Source organism: Schistocerca gregaria, chromosome 11, assembly GCF_023897955.1.
Source record: "Schistocerca gregaria isolate iqSchGreg1 chromosome 11, iqSchGreg1.2, whole genome shotgun sequence".
Classification (NCBI taxonomy): domain Eukaryota; kingdom Metazoa; phylum Arthropoda; class Insecta; order Orthoptera; family Acrididae; genus Schistocerca; species Schistocerca gregaria.
Window position 1 is genome coordinate 10988268 of NC_064930.1, and position 17099 is coordinate 11005366.

Consider the following 17099-nt stretch of genomic DNA (forward strand, 5'->3'; position numbering starts at 1 on the left):
CAACCCAAACGAGTACTGTGTGATCTGCTACCCAGGAGGTACCCAACGAGGCAGCACGGCTAGCTCAGTCGGTAGAGCATGAGACTCTTAATCACAGGGTCGTGGGTTCGAGCCCTTCGCTGGGCGGAACGGAATTTTTCTCCACTGCAGATGTAAATTACCGATTTTCTGATTAACGTGATGTAATGGAAATAGCAACTTTAAAATTTGCCTACGTCTCAATCAGTCGCAAGAAAACTGTATTTGAAGGTGAAGGTGATTTTGTAGACATGTGTGAAAGTCATGTTCTGAAGTGCAGGTGATTTTGTTTGGAGAGAACATCGGCTACGTGTCAGATGTATATCCAAGCAGTAATGGGTCGCCATAGCTGCTAATATTAGTGAAAAATATGAAGTGTTGTCAGCTGAAGTCTGAAGATTCAGACGACCGTACGGACGAAGTACGCAAAAGTTCCGCTAGGCCGCGCCTCTTTAGCTCAGTGGTAGAGCACTGGTCTAGTAAACCAGGAGTCGTGAGTTCCATCCTCACAGGAGGAAGACGAATTTTGGAAATCAGTTGCGCGTCATGGCCGTATAGCAAACAGTATCTGTGATGGCGAACAATTAGCGAGAGGCGTTTTATTAAGAATTACTCTCAGATGTGATTAAGGCGAATGGCGCTGATAAAGCATTTGCCAAAGCGGTACGGCATAAGGTGGGACGAGGCATTCTGAATTACATTTTATAGATGTATTTCTCACAAATCTCTGAGCCTCTCGCGGTCGTCGTCGTCGTCGTCGTCGTCGTCGCCGCCGCCGCTTCTGCAGAATTAGCAAAACGGCCATCGTAGCAAATGCGGCGAGGGACACCCTGCCATCGATTCCGATTGCGCAAAGTGTGTGGTCTTGTTTTCCTGTCTATGTTTGGTCGGTCTCGTAAGAGGTTGAATGTAACGAATGGGTGGGAAAGAGTAAGGGGCAGCGGCTGTGTGGAACGAAAACACAATTCCTCAGGGGGTGTGAGCGTTTCGAGATGAATCGTATATAAGTTATACTTGGTCGTCAGTGACCGTGTGACCTAATGGATAAGGCGTCGGACTTCGGATCCGAAGATTGCAGGTTCGAATCCTGTCAAGGTCGTGTTTTTCCAGTTCTGAGAAACAAACATACCGTTTTAATGAAGCAATTGTGCAGTACGAAACCGTCTGAATGTTGCTGTTGACCATTTTGTGCTTGAAGATGGTCTTGAGCTTGAAACACACACAAGAAGACCGGTGTTAACTAGCGAAATGGTCGGCAGAGTGCCCTCACCGCGAGGTTTGACTGGCACTTGCACATCTAAAACAACGTCGGAAAGTAACTCGTTCGGCTTTTGAGTCACGTCAAGTATGTGTGTTAATTTTGACGCCGCTAGCTCTGCAGATTGTCATGCAATTCCTTTACCTCTCAGAAATGATTATGAAATAAAAGTGAAGTACGTGACGAGTGTCGTTAGGAAAATATTAGGCAGCATGGAGAGATTCTGTATGGGACCAACCAACCCAAACGAGTACTGTGTGATCTGCTACCCAGGAGGTACCCAACGAGGCAGCACGGCTAGCTCAGTCGGTAGAGCATGAGACTCTTAATCACAGGGTCGTGGGTTCGAGCCCTTCGCTGGGCGGAACGGAATTTTTCTCCACTGCAGATGTAAATTACCGATTTTCTGATTAACGTGATGTAATGGAAATAGCAACTTTAAAATTTGCCTACGTCTCAATCAATCGCAAGAAAACTGTATTTGAAGGTGAAGGTGATTTTGTAGACATGTGTGAAAGTCATGTTCTGAAGTGCAGGTGATTTTGTTTGGAGAGAACATCGGCTACGTGTCAGATGTATATCCAAGCAGTAATGGGTCGCCATAGCTGCTAATATTAGTGAAAAATATGAAGTGTTGTCAGCTGAAGTCTGAAGATTCAGACGACCGTACGGACGAAGTACGCAAAAGTTCCGCTAGGCCGCACCTCTTTAGCTCAGTGGTAGAGCACTGGTCTAGTAAACCAGGAGTCGTGAGTTCCATCCTCACAGGAGGAAGACGAATTTTGGAAATCAGTTGCGCGTCATGGCCGTATAGCAAACAGTATCTGTGATGGCGAACAATTAGCGAGAGGCGTTTTATTAAGAATTACTCTCAGATGTGATTAAGGCGAATGGCGCTGATAAAGCATTTGCCAAAGCGGTACGGCATAATGTGGGACGAGGCATTCTGAATTACATTTTATAGATGTATTTCTCACAAATCTCTGAGCCTCTCGCGGTCGTCGTCGTCGTCGCCGCCGCCGCTTCTGCAGAATTAGCAAAACGGCCATCGTAGCAAATGCGGCGAGGGACACCCTGCCATCGATTCCGATTGCGCAAAGTGTGTGGTCTTGTTTTCCTGTCTATGTTTGGTCGGTCTCGTAAGAGGTTGAATGTAACGAATGGGTGGGAAAGAGTAAGGGGCAGCGGCTGTGTGGAACGAAAACACAATTCCTCAGGGGGTGTGAGCGTTTCGAGATGAATCGTATATAAGTTATACTTGGTCGTCAGTGACCGTGTGACCTAATGGATAAGGCGTCGGACTTCGGATCCGAAGATTGCAGGTTCGAATCCTGTCACGGTCGTGTTTTTCCAGTTCTGAGAAACAAACATACCGTTTTAATGTAGCAATTGTGCAGTACGAAACCGTCTGAATGTTGCTGTTGACCATTTTGTGCTTGAAGATGGTCTTGAGCTTGAAACACACACAAGAAGACCGGTTTTAACTAGCGAAATGGTCGGCAGAGTGCCCTCACCGCGAGGTTTGACTGGCACTTGCACATCTAAAACAACGTCGGAAAGTAACTCGTTCGGCTTTTGAGTCACGTCAAGTATGTGTGTTAATTTTGACGCCGCTAGCTCTGCAGATTGTCATGCAATTCCTTTACCTCTCAGAAATGATTATGAAATAAAAGTGAAGTACGTGACGAGTGTCGTTAGGAAAATATTAGGCAGCATGGAGAGATTCTGTATGGGACCAACCAACCCAAACGAGTACTGTGTGATCTGCTACCCAGGAGGTACCCAACGAGGCAGCACGGCTAGCTCAGTCGGTAGAGCATGAGACTCTTAATCACAGGGTCGTTGGTTCGAGCCCTTCGCTGGGCGGAACGGAATTTTTCTCCACTGCAGATGTAAATTACCGATTTTCTGATTAACGTGATGTAATGGAAATAGCAACTTTAAAATTTGCCTACGACTCAATCAGTCGCAAGAAAACTGTATTTGAAGGAGAAGGTGATTTTGTAGACATGTGTGAAAGTCATGTTCTGAAGTGCAGGTGATTTTGTTTGGAGAGAACATCGGCTACGTGTCAGATGTGTATCCAAGCAGTAATGGGTCGCCATAGCTGCAAATATTAGTGAAAAATATGAAGTGTTGTCAGCTGAAGTCTGAAGATTCAGACGACCGTACGGACGAAGTACGCAAAAGTTCCGCTAGGCCGCGCCTCTTTAGCTCAGTGGTAGAGCACTGGTCTAGTAAACCAGGAGTCGTGAGTTCCATCCTCACAGGAGGAAGACGAATTTTGGAAATCAGTTGCGCGTCATGGCCGTATAGCAAACAGTATCTGTGATGGCGAACAATTAGCGAGAGGCGTTTTATTAAGAATTACTCTCAGATGTGATTAAGGCGAATGGCGCTGATAAAGCATTTGCCAAAGCGGTACGGCATAAGGTGGGACGAGGCATTCTGAATTACATTTTATAGATGTATTTCTCACAAATCTCTGAGCCTCCCGCGGTCGTCGTCTTCGTCGTCGTCGTCGTCGTCGCCGCCGCCGCTTCTGCAGAATTAGCAAATGGCCATCGTAGCAAATGCGGCGAGGGACACCCTGCCATCGATTCCGATTGCGCAAAGTGTGTGGTCTGGTTTTCCTGTCTATGTTTGGTCGGTCTCGTAAGAGGTTGAATGTAACGAATGGGTGGGAAAGAGTAAGGGGCAGCGGCTGTGTGGAACGAAAACACAATTCCTCAGGGGGTGTGAGCGTTTCCAGATGAATCGTATATAAGTTATACTTGGTCGTCAGTGACCGTGTGGCCTAATGGATAAGGCGTCGGACTTCGGATCCGAAGATTGCAGGTTCGAATCCTGTCACGGTCGTGTTTTTCCAGTTCTGAGAAACAAACATACCGTTTTAATGAAGCAATTGTGCAGTACGAAACCGTCTGAATGTTGCTGTTGACCATTTTGTGCTTGAAGATGGTCTTGAGCTTGAAACACACACAAGAAGACCGGTGTTAACTAGCGAAATGGTCGGCAGAGTGCCCTCACCGCGAGGTTTGACTGGCACTTGCACATCTAAAACAACGTCGGAAAGTAACTCGTTCGGCTTTTGAGTCACGTCAAGTATGTGTGTTAATTTTGACGCCGCTAGCTCTGCAGATTGTCATGCAATTCCTTTACCTCTCAGAAATGATTATGAAATAAAAGTGAAGTACGTGACGAGTGTCGTTAGGAAAATATTAGGCAGCATGGAGAGATTCTGTATGGGACCAACCAACCCAAACGAGTACTGTGTGATCTGCTACCCAGGAGGTACCCAACGAGGCAGCACGGCAGGCTCAGTCGGTAGAGCATGAGACTCTTAATCACAGGGTCGTGGGTTCGAGCCCTTCGCTGGGCGGAACGGAATTTTTCTCCACTGCAGATGTAAATTACCGATTTTCTGATTAACGTGATGTAATGGAAATAGCAACTTTAAAATTTGCCTACGTCTCAATCAGTCGCAAGAAAACTGTATTTGAAGTCGAAGGTGATTTTGTAGACATGTGTGAAAGTCATGTTCTGAAGTGCAGGTGATTTTGTTTGGAGAGAACATCGGCTACGTGTCAGATGTATATCCAAGCAGTAATGGGTCGCCATAGCTGCTAATATTAGTGAAAAATATGAAGTGTTGTCAGCTGAAGTCTGAAGATTCAGACGACCGTACGGACGAAGTACGCAAAAGTTCCGCTAGGCCGCGCCTCTTTAGCTCAGTGGTAGAGCACTGGTCTAGTAAACCAGGAGTCGTGAGTTCCATCCTCACAGGAGGAAGACGAATTTTGGAAATCAGTTGCGCGTCATGGCCGTATAGCAAACAGTATCTGTGATGGCGAACAATTAGCGAGAGGCGTTTTATTAAGAATTACTCTCAGATGTGATTAAGGCGAATGGCGCTGATAAAGCATTTGCCAAAGCGGTACGGCATAAGGTGGGACGAGGCATTCTGAATTACATTTTATAGATGTATTTCTCACAAATCTCTGAGCCTCTCGCGGTCGTCGTCGTCGTCGCCGCCGCCGCTTCTGCAGAATTAGCAAAACGGCCATCGTAGCAAATGCGGCGAGGGACACCCTGCCATCGATTCCGATTGCGCAAAGTGTGTGGTCTTGTTTTCCTGTCTATGTTTGGTCGGTCTCGTAAGAGGTTGAATGTAACGAATGGGTGGGAAAGAGTAAGGGGCAGCGGCTGTGTGGAACGAAAACACAATTCCTCAGGGGGTGTGAGCGTTTCGAGATGAATCGTATATAAGTTATACTTGGTCGTCAGTGACCGTGTGACCTAATGGATAAGGCGTCGGACTTCGGATCCGAAGATTGCAGGTTCGAATCCTGTCACGGTCGTGTTTTTCCAGTTCTGAGAAACAAACATACCTTTTTAATGTAGCAATTGTGCAGTACGAAACCGTCTGAATGTTGCTGTTGACCATTTTGTGCTTGAAGATGGTCTTGAGCTTGAAACACACACAAGAAGACCGGTTTTAACTAGCGAAATGGTCGGCAGAGTGCCCTCACCGCGAGGTTTGACTGGCACTTGCACATCTAAAACAACGTCGGAAAGTAACTCGTTCGGCTTTTGAGTCACGTCAAGTATGTGTGTTAATTTTGACGCCGCTAGCTCTGCAGATTATCATGCAATTCCTTTACCTCTCAGAAATGATTATGAAATAAAAGTGAAGTACGTGACGAGTGTCGTTAGGAAAACATTAGGCAGCATGGAGAGATTCTGTATGGGACCAACCAACCCAAACGAGTACTGTGTGATCTGCTACCCAGGAGGTACCCAACGAGGCAGCACGGCTAGCTCAGTCGGTAGAGCATGAGACTCTTAATCACAGGGTCGTGGGTTCGAGCCCTTCGCTGGGCGGAACGGAATTTTTCTCCACTGCAGATGTAAATTACCGATTTTCTGATTAACGTGATGTAATGGAAATAGCAACTTTAAAATTTGCCTACGTCTCAATCAGTCGCAAGAAAACTGTATTTGAAGGTGAAGTTGATTTTGTAGACATGTGTGAAAGTCATGTTCTGAAGTGCAGGTGATTTTGTTTGGAGAGAACATCGGCTACGTGTCAGATGAGTATCCAAGCAGTAATGGGTCGCCATAGCTGCAAATATTAGTGAAAAATATGAAGTGTTGTCAGCTGAAGTCTGAAGATTCAGACGACCGTACGGACGAAGTACGCAAAAGTTCCGCTAGGCCGCGCCTCTTTAGCTCAGTGGTAGAGCACTGGTCTAGTAAACCAGGAGTCGTGAGTTCCATCCTCACAGGAGGAAGACGAATTTTGGAAATCAGTTGCGCGTCATGGCCGTATAGCAAACAGTATCTGTGATGGCGAACAATTAGCGAGAGGCGTTTTATTAAGAATTACTCTCAGATGTGATTAAGGCGAATGGCGCTGATAAAGCATTTGCCAAAGCGGTACGGCATAAGGTGGGACGAGGCATTCTGAATTACATTTTATAGATGTATTTCTCACAAATCTCTGAGCCTCCCGCGGTCGACGTCTTCGTCGTCGTCGTCGTCGTCGCCGCCGCCGCTTCTGCAGAATTAGCAAATGGCCATCGTAGCAAATGCGGCGAGGGACACCCTGCCATCGATTCCGATTGCGCAAAGTGTGTGGTCTTGTTTTCCTGTCTATGTTTGGTCGGTCTCGTAAGAGGTTGAATGTAACGAATGGGTGGGAAAGAGTAAGGGGCAGCGGCTGTGTGGAACGAAAACACAATTCCTCAGGGGGTGTGAGCGTTTCGAGATGAATCGTATATAAGTTATACTTGCTCGTCAGTGACCGTGTGGCCTAATGGATAAGGCGTCGGACTTCGGATCCGAAGATTGCAGGTTCGAATCCTGTCACGGTCGTGTTTTTCCAGTTCTGAGAAACAAACATACCGTTTTAATGTAGCAATTGTGCAGTACGAAACCGTCAGAATGTTGCTGTTGACCATTTTGTGCTTGGAGATGGTCTTGAGCTTGAAACACACACAAGAAGACCGGTGTTAACTAGCGAAATGGTCGGCAGAGTGCCCTCACCGCGAGGTTTGACTGGCACTTGCACATCTAAAACAACGTCGGAAAGTAACTCGTTCGGCTTTTGAGTCACGTCAAGTATGTGTGTTAATTTTGACGCCGCTAGCTCTGCAGATTGTCATGCAATTCCTTTACCTCTCAGAAATGATTATGAAATAAAAGTGAAGTACGTGACAGGTGTCGTTAGGAAAACATTAGGCAGCATGGAGAGATTCTGTATGGGACCAACCAACCCAAACGAGTACTGTGTGATCTGCTACCCAGGAGGTACCCAACGAGGCAGCACGGCTAGCTCAGTCGGTAGAGCATGAGACTCTTAATCACAGGGTCGTGGGTTCGAGCCCTTCGCTGGGCGGAACGGAATTTTTCTCCACTGCAGATGTAAATTACCGATTTTCTGATTAACGTGATGTAATGGAAATAGCAACTTTAAAATTTGCCTACGTCTCAATCAGTCGCAAGAAAACTGTATTTGAAGGTGAAGTTGATTTTGTAGACATGTGTGAAAGTCATGTTCTGAAGAGCAGGTGATTTTGTTTGGAGAGAACATCGGCTACGTGTCAGATGAGTATCCAAGCAGTAATGGGTCGCCATAGCTGCAAATATTAGTGAAAAATATGAAGTGTTGTCAGCTGAAGTCTGAAGATTCAGACGACCGTACGGACGAAGTACGCAAAAGTTCCGCTAGGCCGCGCCTCTTTAGCTCAGTGGTAGAGCACTGGTCTAGTAAACCAGGAGTCGTGAGTTCCATCCTCACAGGAGGAAGACGAATTTTGGAAATCAGTTGCGCGTCATGGCCGTATAGCAAACAGTATCTGTGATGGCGAACAATTAGCGAGAGGCGTTTTATTAAGAATTACTCTCAGATGTGATTAAGGCGAATGGCGCTGATAAAGCATTTGCCAAAGCGGTACGGCATAAGGTGGGACGAGGCATTCTGAATTACATTTTATAGATGTATTTCTCACAAATCTCTGAGCCTCCCACGGTCGTCGTCTTCGTCGTCGTCGTCGTCGCCGCCGCCGCCGCTTCTGCAGAATTAGCAAATGGCCATCGTAGCAAATGCGGCGAGGGACACCCTGCCATCGATTCCGATTGCGCAAAGTGTGTGGTCTTGTTTTCCTGTCTACGTTTGGTCGGTCTCGTAAGAGGTTGAATGTAACGAATGGGTGGGAAAGAGTAAGGGGCAGCGGCTGTGTGGAACGAAAACACAATTCCTCAGGGGGTGTGAGCGTTTCGAGATGAATCGTATATAAGTTATACTTGGTCGTCAGTGACCGTGTGGCCTAATGCATAAGGCGTCGGACTTCGGATCCGAAGATTGCAGGTTCGAATCCTGTCACGGTCGTGTTTTTCCAGTTCTGAGAAACAAACATACCGTTTTAATGTAGCAATTGTGCAGTACGAAACCGTCTGAATGTTGCTGTTGACCATTTTGTGCTTGAAGATGGTCTTGAGCTTGAAACACACACAAGAAGACCGGTGTTAACTAGCGAAATGGTCGGCAGAGTGCCCTCACCGCGAGGTTTGACTGGCACTTGCACATCTAAAACAACGTCGGAAAGTAACTCGTTCGGCTTTTGAGTCACGTCAAGTATGTGTGTTAATTTTGACGCCGCTAGCTCTGCAGATTGTCATGCAATTCCTTTACCTCTCAGAAATGATTATGAAATAAAAGTGAAGTACGTGACGAGTGTCGTTAGGAAAACATTAGGCAGCATGGAGAGATTCTGTATGGGACCAACCAACCCAAACGAGTACTGTGTGATCTGCTACCCAGGAGGTATCCAACGAGGCAGCACGGCTAGCTCAGTCGGTAGAGCATGAGACTCTTAATCACAGGGTCGTGGGTTCGAGCCCTTCGCTGGGCGGAACGGAATTTTTCTCCACTGCAGATATAAATTACCGATTTTCTGATTAACGTGATGTAATGGAAATAGCAACTTTAAAATTTGCCTACGTCTCAATCAGTCGCAAGAAAACTGTATTTGAAGGTGAAGGTGATTTTGTAGACATGTGTGAAAGTCATGTTCTGAAGTGCAGGTGATTTTGTTTGGAGAGAACATCGGCTACGTGTCAGATGTGTATCCAAGCAGTAATGGGTCGCCATAGCTGCAAATATTAGTGAAAAATATGAAGTGTTGTCAGCTGAAGTCTGATGATTCAGACGACCGTACGGACGAAGTACGCAAAAGTTCCGCTAGGCCGCGCCTCTTTAGCTCAGTGGTAGAGCACTGGTCTAGTAAACCAGGAGTCGTGAGTTCCATCCTCACAGGAGGAAGACGAATTTTGGAAATCAGTTGCGCGTCATGGCCGTATAGCAAACAGTATCTGTGATGGCGAACAATTAGCGAGAGGCGTTTTATTAAGAATTACTCTCAGATGTGATTAAGGCGAATGGCGCTGATAAAGCATTTGCCAAAGCGGTACGGCATAAGGTGGGACGAGGCATTCTGAATTACATTTTATAGATGTATTTCTCACAAATCTCTGAGCCTCTCGCGGTCGTCGTCGTCGTCGTCATCTTCTTCGTCGTCGCCGCCGCCGCTTCTGCAGAATTAGCAAATGGCCATCGTAGCAAATGCGGCGAGGGACACCCTGCCATCGATTCCGATTGCGCAAAGTGTGTGGTCTTGTTTTCCTGTCTATGTTTGGTCGGTCTCGTAAGAGGTTGAATGTAACGAATGGGTGGGAAAGAGTAAGGGGCAGCGGCTGTGTGGAACGAAAACACAATGCCTCAGGGGGTGTGAGCGTTTCGAGATGAATCGTCTACATCTACATCTACATGACTACTCTGCAATTCACATTTAAGTGCTTGGCAGAGGGTTCATCGAACCACAATCATACTATCTCTCTACTATTCCACTCCCGAACAGCGAGCGGGAAAAACGAACACCTAAACCTTTCTGTTCGAGCTTTGATTTCTCTTATTTTATTTTGATGATCATTCCTACCTATGTAGGTTGGGCTCAACAAAATATTTTCGCATTTGGAAGAGAAAGTTGGTGACTGAAATTTCGTAAAAAGGTCTCGCCGCGACGAAAAACGTCTATGCTGTAATGACTTCCATCCCAACTCGTGTATCATATCTGCCACACTCTCTCCCCTATAACGCGAAAATACAAAACGAGCTGCCCTTCTTTGCACCCTCTCGATGTCCTCCGTCAATCCCACCTGGTAAGGATCCCACACCGCGCAGCAATATTCTAACAGAGGACGAACGAGTGTAGTGTAAGCTGTCTCTTTAGTGGACTTGTTGCATCTTCTAAGTGTCCTGCCAATGAAACGCAACCTTTGGCTCGCCTTCCCGACAATATTATCTATGTGGTCCTTCCAACTGAAGTTGTTTGTAATTTTAACACCCAGGTACTTAGTTGAATTGACAGCCTTGAGAATTGTACTATTTATCGAGTAATCGAATTCCAACGGATTTCTTTTGGAACTCATGTGGATCATCTCACACTTTTCGTTATTTAGCGTCAACTGCCACCTGACACACCATACAGCAATCTTTTCTAAATCGCTTTGCAGCTGATACTGGTCTTCGGATGACCTTACTAGACGGTAAATTACAGCATCATCTGCGAACAACCTAAGAGAACTGCTCAGATTGTCACCCAGGTCATTTATATAGATCAGGAACAGTAGAGGTCCCAGGACGCTTCCCTGGGGAACACCTGATATCACTTCAGTTTTACTCGATGATTTGCCGTCTATTACTACGAACTGCGACCTTCCTGACAGGTAATCACGAATCCAGTCGCACAACTGAGACGATACCCCATAGCTCCGCAGCTTGATTAGAAGTCGCTTGTGAGGAACGGTGTCAAAAGCTTTCCAGAAATCTAGAAATACGGAATCAACTTGAGATCCCCTGTCGATAGCGGCCATTACTTCGTGCGAATAAAGAGCTAGCTGCGTTGCACAAGAGCGATGTTTTCTGAAGCCATGCTGATTACGTGTCAACAGATCGTTCCCTTCGAGGTGATTCATAATGTTTGAATACAGTATATGCTCTAAAACCCTACTGCAAACCGACGTCAATGATATAGGTCTGTAGTTAAATGGATTACTCCTACTACCCTTCTTGAACACTGGTGCGACCTGCGCAATTTTCCAATCTGTAGGTACAGATCTATCGGTGAGCGAGCGGTTGTATATGAGTGCTAAGTAGGGAGCTATAGTATCAGCGTAATCTGAAAGGAACCTAATCGGTATACAATCTGGACCTGAAGACTTGCCCGTATCAAGCGATTTGAGTTGCTTCGCAACCCCTAAGGTATCTACTTCCAAGAAACTCATGCTAGCAGATGTTCGTGTTTCAAATTCTGGAATATTCCATTCGTCTTCCCTGGTGAAGGAATTTCGGAAAACTGCGTTCAATAACTCCGCTTTAGCGGCGCAGTCGTCGATAACAGTACCATCGGCACTGCGCAGCGAAGGTATTGACTGCGTCTTGCCGCTTGTGTACTTTACATACGACCAGAATTTCTTCGGATTTTCTACCAAATTTCGAGACAATGTTTCGTTGTGGAACCTATTAAAGGCATCTCGCATCGAAGTACGTGCCAAATTTCGCGCGTCTGTAAATTTTAGCCCATCTTCAGGATTTCGCGTTCTTCTGAACTTCGCATGCTTTTTCCGTTGCCTCTGCAACAGCGTTCGGACCTTTTTTGTGTACCACGGGGGATCCGTTCCATCTCTTACCAATTTATGAGGTATGAATATCTCAATTGCTGTTGCTACTATATCTTTGAATTTGAGCCACATCTCGTCTACATTCGCATAGTCAGTTCGGAAGGAATGGAAATTGTCTTTTAGGAAGGCTTCTAGTGGTACTTTATCCGCTTTTTTAAATAAAATTATTTTGCGTTTGTTTCTGATGGATTTGGAAGAAATGGTATTGAGCCTAGCTACAATGACCTTGTGATCACTAATCCCTGTATCAGTCATGATGCTCTCTATCAGCTCTGGATTGTTTGTGGCCAAGAGGTCAAGTGTGTTTTCGCAACCATTTACAATTCGCGTGGGTTCGTGGACTAACTGCTCTAAATAATTTTCGGAGAATGCATTTAGGACAATCTCGGAAGACGTTTTGTGCCTACCACCGGTTTTGAACAAGTATTTTTGCCAACATACCGAGGGTAGGTTGAAGTCCCCACCAACTATAACCGTATGAGTGGGGTATTTATTTGTTACGAGACTCAAACTTTCTCTGAACTGTTCCGTAACTGTATCATCGGAGTCTGGGGGTCGGTAGAAGGAGCCAATTATTAACTTAATTCGGCTGTTAAGTATAACCTCCACCCACACCAATTCGCACAGAGTATCTACTTCGACTTCACTACAAGATAAACCACTACTGACAGACACCAACACTCCACCACCGATTCTGCCTAATCTATCTTTCCTGAACACCGTCTGAGACTTCGTAAAAATTTCTGCAGAACTTATTTCAGGCTTTAGCCAGCTTTCTGTACCTATAACGATATCAGCTTCTGTGCTTTCTATTAGCGCTTGAAGCTCAGGGACTTTCCCAGCGCAACTACAACAATTTACAACTATAATTCCGACTGTTCCTTGATCCAAGCACGTCCTGTAACTGCCAAGCACCCTTTGACATTGCAGCCCATCCCGCACTTTCCCGAGGCCTTCTAACCTAAAAAACCGCCCAGTCCACGCCACACAGCCTCCGCTACCCGTGTAGCCGCCAGCTGAGTGTAGTGAACTCCTGACCTATTCAGCGGAACCCGAAACCCCACCACCCTATGGCGCAAGTCAAGGAATCTGCAGCCAATACGGTCGCAAAACCGTCTGAGCCTCTGATTCAGACCCTCCACCCGGCTCTGCACCAAAGGTCCGCAGTCGGTTCTGTCAACGATGCTGCAGATGGTGAGCTCTGCCTTCATCTCGTAAGCAAGACCGGCAGCCTTCACCAAATCAGATAGCCGCTGGAATCCAGAGAGAATTTCCTCAGATCCAAAGCGACACACGTCATTAGTGCCGACATGTGCCACCACCTGCAGCTGGCTGCACCCTGTGCTCTTCATGGCATCCGGAAGGACCCTTTCGACATCAGGAATGACTCCTCCCGGAATGCACACGGAGTGCACACTGGATTTCTTCCCGTCCTTAGCCGCCGTATCCCTAAGGGGCCCCATTACGCGCCTAACATTGGAGCTCCCAACTACCAGTAACCCCAACCTCTGCGATTGCCCGGACCTTGAAGGCTGAGAATGATCCTCTGAAACAGGGCAGGCAGCTGCATCTGGCTCAGCCAGAGACAGTGCCTGAAACCGGTTTGTCAGACGCACCGGGGAGGCTTTCTGGTCAGCTTCCGGGGACGCCTTTCGCTGCCTGCCACGCCTTGGAACGACCTCCCAATCAACCACAGGCGAGGGCTCAGCCCCACTGCGGGCAGCAACCGGGGCAACCACAGCGGCAGACCGATCTGGGGACAGACGGGATGAGGTTGACATCCCCGTGATACCCGAGTCCGGCTCCCCACAGTGGTGCCCATTGGCAACAGCCTCAAGCTGCGCGACCGAAGTCAGCGCCGATTGCAGCTGTGAGCGAAGGGATGCCAAGTCAGCCCTCATCCGAACACAGCAATCGCAGTCCCTGTCCATTCTAATCGATGTTTAACAACAGTTACTGAAACACGAGTCGGTGCCTAGATAACGCAAGCGGAACACGCAAAGAATGTATCAACTAACCTGTACAAATGCCTAACGACTGCGCTACAATCTGCTGAATTTACGATTACAGTAACTAAAACTCGAAATTGCACCTCCTATACGAAACTCACACGCAATTTGAATAAGAATCTACGAAGTAAACACTAAAGCGCGATGCTACAACTGTCAAATACTATAATACGCCCGAAATATATGAATTAAACAATGCAAGTACCCAAAAACACGCAAAGAAATTAATTAAACTATGTAATAAATAAGTAAGCTAGGGTTATACGACTTGCTGCTGCAGCTGCTTATCCAACGGCGGCAGGGAGCACACTGACTGACCAACCGACTCTGGCCGTTCACAACAAAAACAGAAGACAGACGACTACGCAAATTTGCACTATTCAGGTACTACGGCGCGATGCTACAACCCTCAAATACTATAATACGCCCGAAATATACGAATTAAACAATGCAAGTAACCAAAAACACGCAAAGAAATTAATTAAACTATGTAACAAATAAGTAAGCTAGGGTTATACGACTTGCTGCTGCAGCTGCTTATCCAACGGCGGCAGGGAGTTATACTTGGTCGTCAGTGACCGTGTGGCCTAATGGATAAGGCGTCGGACTTCGGATCTGAAGATTGCAGGTTCGAATCCTGTCACGGTCGTGTTTTTCCAGTTCTGAGAAACAAACATACCGTTTTAATGTAGCAATTGTGCAGTACGAAACCGTCTGAATGTTGCTGTTGACCATTTTGTGCTTGAACATGGTCTTGAGCTTGAAACACACACAAGAAGACCGGTGTTAACTAGCGAAATGGTCGGCAGAGTGCCCTCACCGCGAGGTTTGACTGGCACTTACACATCTAAAACAACGTCGGAAAGTAACTCGTTCGGCTTTTGAGTCACGTCAAGTATGTGTGTTAATTTTGACGCCGCTAGCTCTGCAGATTGTCATGCAATTCCTTTACCTCTCAGAAATGATTATGAAATAAAAGGGAAGTACGTGACGAGTGTGACGTTAGGAAAACATTAGGCAGCATGGAGAGATTCTGTATGGGACCAACCAACCCAAACGAGTACCGTGTGATCTGCTACCCAGCAGGTACCCAACATGGCAGCACGGCTAGCTCAGTCGGTAGAGCATGAGACTCTTAATCATAGGGTCGTGGGTTCGAGCCCTACCCTGGGCGGAACGGAATTTTTCTCCGCTGCAGATGTAAATTACCGATTTTCTGATTAACGTGATGTAATGGAAATAGCAACTTCAAAATTTGCCTACGTCTCAATCAGTCGCAAGAAAACTGAAGGTGAAGGTGATTTTGTAGACATGTGAAAGTCATGTTCTGAAGTGCAGGTGGTTTTGTTTGGAGAGAACATCGGCTACGTGTCAGATGTGTATCCAAGCAGTAATGGGTCGCCATAGCTGCAAATATTAGTGAAAAATATGAAGTGTTGTCAGCTGAAGTCTGAAGATTCAGACGACCGTACGGACGAAGTACGCAAAAGTTCCGCTAGGCCGCGCCCCTTTAGCTCAGTGGTAGAGCACTGGTCTAGTAAACCAGGAGTCGTGAGTTCCATCCTCACAGGAGGAAGACGAATATTGGAAATCAGTTGCGCGTCATGGCCGTATAGCAAACAGTATCTGTGATGGCGAACAATTAGCGAGAGGCGTTTTATTAAGAATTGCTCTCAGATGTGATTAAGGCGAATGGCGCTGATAAAACATTTGCCAAAGCGGTACGGCATAAGGTGGGACGAGGCATTCTGAATTACATTTTATAGATGTATTTCTCACAAATCTCTGAGCCTCCCGCGGTCGTCGTCTTCGTCGTCGTCGTCGCCGCCGCCGCTTCTGCAGAATTAGCAAATGGCCATCGTAGCAAATGCGGCGAGGGACACCCTGCCATCGATTCCGATTGCGCAAAGTGTGTGGTCTTGTTTTCCTGTCTATGTTTGGTCGGTCTCGTAAGAGGTTGAATGTAACGAATGGGTGGGAAAGAGTAAGGGGCAGCGGCTGTGTGGAACGAAAACACAATTCCTCAGGGGGTGTGAGCGTTTCGAGATGAATCGTATATAAGTTATACTTGGTCGTCAGTGACCGTGTGGCCTAATGGATAAGGCGTCGGACTTCGGATCCGAAGATTGCAGGTTCGAATCCTGTCACGGTCGTGTTTTTCCAGTTCTGAGAAACAAACATACCGTTTTAATGTAGCAATTGTGCAGTACGAAACCGTCTGAATGTTGCTGTTGACCATTTTGTGCTTGAAGATGGTCTTGAGCTTGAAACACACACAAGAAGACCGGTGTTAACTAGCGAAATGGTCGGCAGAGTGCCCTCACCGCGAAGTTTGACTGGCCCTTGCACATCTAAAACAACGTCGGAAAGTAACTCGTTCGGCTTTTGAGTCACGTCAAGTATGTGTGTTAATTTTGACGCCGCTAGCTCTGCAGATTGTAATGCAATTCCTTTACCTCTCAGAAATGATTATGAAATAAAAGTGAAGTACGTGACGAGTGTCGTTAGGAAAATATTAGGCAGCATGGAGAGATTCTGTATGGGACCAACCAACCCAAACGAGTACTGTGTGATCTGCTACCCAGCAGGTACCCAACGAGGCAGCACGGCTAGCTCAGTCGGTAGACCATGAGACTCTTAATCACAGGTTTGTGGGTTCGAGCCCTTCGCTGGGCGGAACGGAATTTTTCTCCACTGCAGATGTAAATTACCGATTTTCTGATTAACGTGATGTAATGGAAATAGCAACTTTAAAATTTGCCTACGACTCAATCAGTCGCAAGAAAACTGTATTTGAAGCTGAAGGTGATTTTGTAGACATGTGTGAAAGTCATGTTCTGAAGTGCAGGTGATTTTGTTTGGAGAGAACATCGGCTACGTGTCAGATGTGTATCCAAGCAGTAATGGGTCGCCATAGCTGCAAATATTGGTGAAAAATATGAAGTGTTGTCAGCTGAAGTCTGAAGATTCAGACGACCGTACGGGCGAAGTACGCAAAAGTTCCGCTAGGCCGCGCCTCTTTAGCTCAGTGGTAGAGCACTGGTCTAGTAATCCAGGAGTCGTGATTTCCA

The 17099-nt window shown here is 46.6% G+C and overlaps 21 non-coding genes across 21 annotated transcripts; all 21 read left to right on the top strand.

Moving 5' to 3' along the window:
* Positions 1-53: 53 nt before the first annotated feature.
* Positions 54-126, top strand: Trnak-cuu (transfer RNA lysine (anticodon CUU)). Its single transcript has one exon. It is a non-coding gene; the product is annotated as a tRNA-Lys (tRNA).
* Positions 127-464: 338 nt separating this feature from the next.
* On the top strand, positions 465-536 carry Trnat-agu (transfer RNA threonine (anticodon AGU)). The gene has a single exon. It is a non-coding gene; the product is annotated as a tRNA-Thr (tRNA).
* A 508-nt stretch (positions 537-1044) lies between these two features.
* On the top strand, positions 1045-1117 carry Trnar-ucg (transfer RNA arginine (anticodon UCG)). Its single transcript has one exon. It is a non-coding gene; the product is annotated as a tRNA-Arg (tRNA).
* A 450-nt stretch (positions 1118-1567) lies between these two features.
* Positions 1568-1640, top strand: Trnak-cuu (transfer RNA lysine (anticodon CUU)). The gene has a single exon. It is a non-coding gene; the product is annotated as a tRNA-Lys (tRNA).
* Positions 1641-1978: 338 nt separating this feature from the next.
* On the top strand, positions 1979-2050 carry Trnat-agu (transfer RNA threonine (anticodon AGU)). Its single transcript has one exon. It is a non-coding gene; the product is annotated as a tRNA-Thr (tRNA).
* Positions 2051-2546: 496 nt separating this feature from the next.
* On the top strand, positions 2547-2619 carry Trnar-ucg (transfer RNA arginine (anticodon UCG)). Its single transcript has one exon. It is a non-coding gene; the product is annotated as a tRNA-Arg (tRNA).
* Positions 2620-3069: 450 nt separating this feature from the next.
* On the top strand, positions 3070-3142 carry Trnak-cuu (transfer RNA lysine (anticodon CUU)). The gene has a single exon. It is a non-coding gene; the product is annotated as a tRNA-Lys (tRNA).
* Positions 3143-3480: 338 nt separating this feature from the next.
* Positions 3481-3552, top strand: Trnat-agu (transfer RNA threonine (anticodon AGU)). Its single transcript has one exon. It is a non-coding gene; the product is annotated as a tRNA-Thr (tRNA).
* Positions 3553-4062: 510 nt separating this feature from the next.
* On the top strand, positions 4063-4135 carry Trnar-ucg (transfer RNA arginine (anticodon UCG)). The gene has a single exon. It is a non-coding gene; the product is annotated as a tRNA-Arg (tRNA).
* Positions 4136-4996: 861 nt separating this feature from the next.
* Trnat-agu (transfer RNA threonine (anticodon AGU)) lies at positions 4997-5068 on the top strand. The gene has a single exon. It is a non-coding gene; the product is annotated as a tRNA-Thr (tRNA).
* A 496-nt stretch (positions 5069-5564) lies between these two features.
* Positions 5565-5637, top strand: Trnar-ucg (transfer RNA arginine (anticodon UCG)). Its single transcript has one exon. It is a non-coding gene; the product is annotated as a tRNA-Arg (tRNA).
* Positions 5638-6087: 450 nt separating this feature from the next.
* Trnak-cuu (transfer RNA lysine (anticodon CUU)) lies at positions 6088-6160 on the top strand. Its single transcript has one exon. It is a non-coding gene; the product is annotated as a tRNA-Lys (tRNA).
* Positions 6161-6498: 338 nt separating this feature from the next.
* Positions 6499-6570, top strand: Trnat-agu (transfer RNA threonine (anticodon AGU)). The gene has a single exon. It is a non-coding gene; the product is annotated as a tRNA-Thr (tRNA).
* A 510-nt stretch (positions 6571-7080) lies between these two features.
* Trnar-ucg (transfer RNA arginine (anticodon UCG)) lies at positions 7081-7153 on the top strand. The gene has a single exon. It is a non-coding gene; the product is annotated as a tRNA-Arg (tRNA).
* A 450-nt stretch (positions 7154-7603) lies between these two features.
* Positions 7604-7676, top strand: Trnak-cuu (transfer RNA lysine (anticodon CUU)). The gene has a single exon. It is a non-coding gene; the product is annotated as a tRNA-Lys (tRNA).
* Positions 7677-8014: 338 nt separating this feature from the next.
* Positions 8015-8086, top strand: Trnat-agu (transfer RNA threonine (anticodon AGU)). The gene has a single exon. It is a non-coding gene; the product is annotated as a tRNA-Thr (tRNA).
* A 510-nt stretch (positions 8087-8596) lies between these two features.
* Positions 8597-8669, top strand: Trnar-ucg (transfer RNA arginine (anticodon UCG)). Its single transcript has one exon. It is a non-coding gene; the product is annotated as a tRNA-Arg (tRNA).
* A 450-nt stretch (positions 8670-9119) lies between these two features.
* Positions 9120-9192, top strand: Trnak-cuu (transfer RNA lysine (anticodon CUU)). Its single transcript has one exon. It is a non-coding gene; the product is annotated as a tRNA-Lys (tRNA).
* A 338-nt stretch (positions 9193-9530) lies between these two features.
* On the top strand, positions 9531-9602 carry Trnat-agu (transfer RNA threonine (anticodon AGU)). Its single transcript has one exon. It is a non-coding gene; the product is annotated as a tRNA-Thr (tRNA).
* A 5002-nt stretch (positions 9603-14604) lies between these two features.
* On the top strand, positions 14605-14677 carry Trnar-ucg (transfer RNA arginine (anticodon UCG)). The gene has a single exon. It is a non-coding gene; the product is annotated as a tRNA-Arg (tRNA).
* A 1431-nt stretch (positions 14678-16108) lies between these two features.
* Trnar-ucg (transfer RNA arginine (anticodon UCG)) lies at positions 16109-16181 on the top strand. The gene has a single exon. It is a non-coding gene; the product is annotated as a tRNA-Arg (tRNA).
* The last annotated feature ends 918 nt before the right edge of the window (positions 16182-17099 follow it).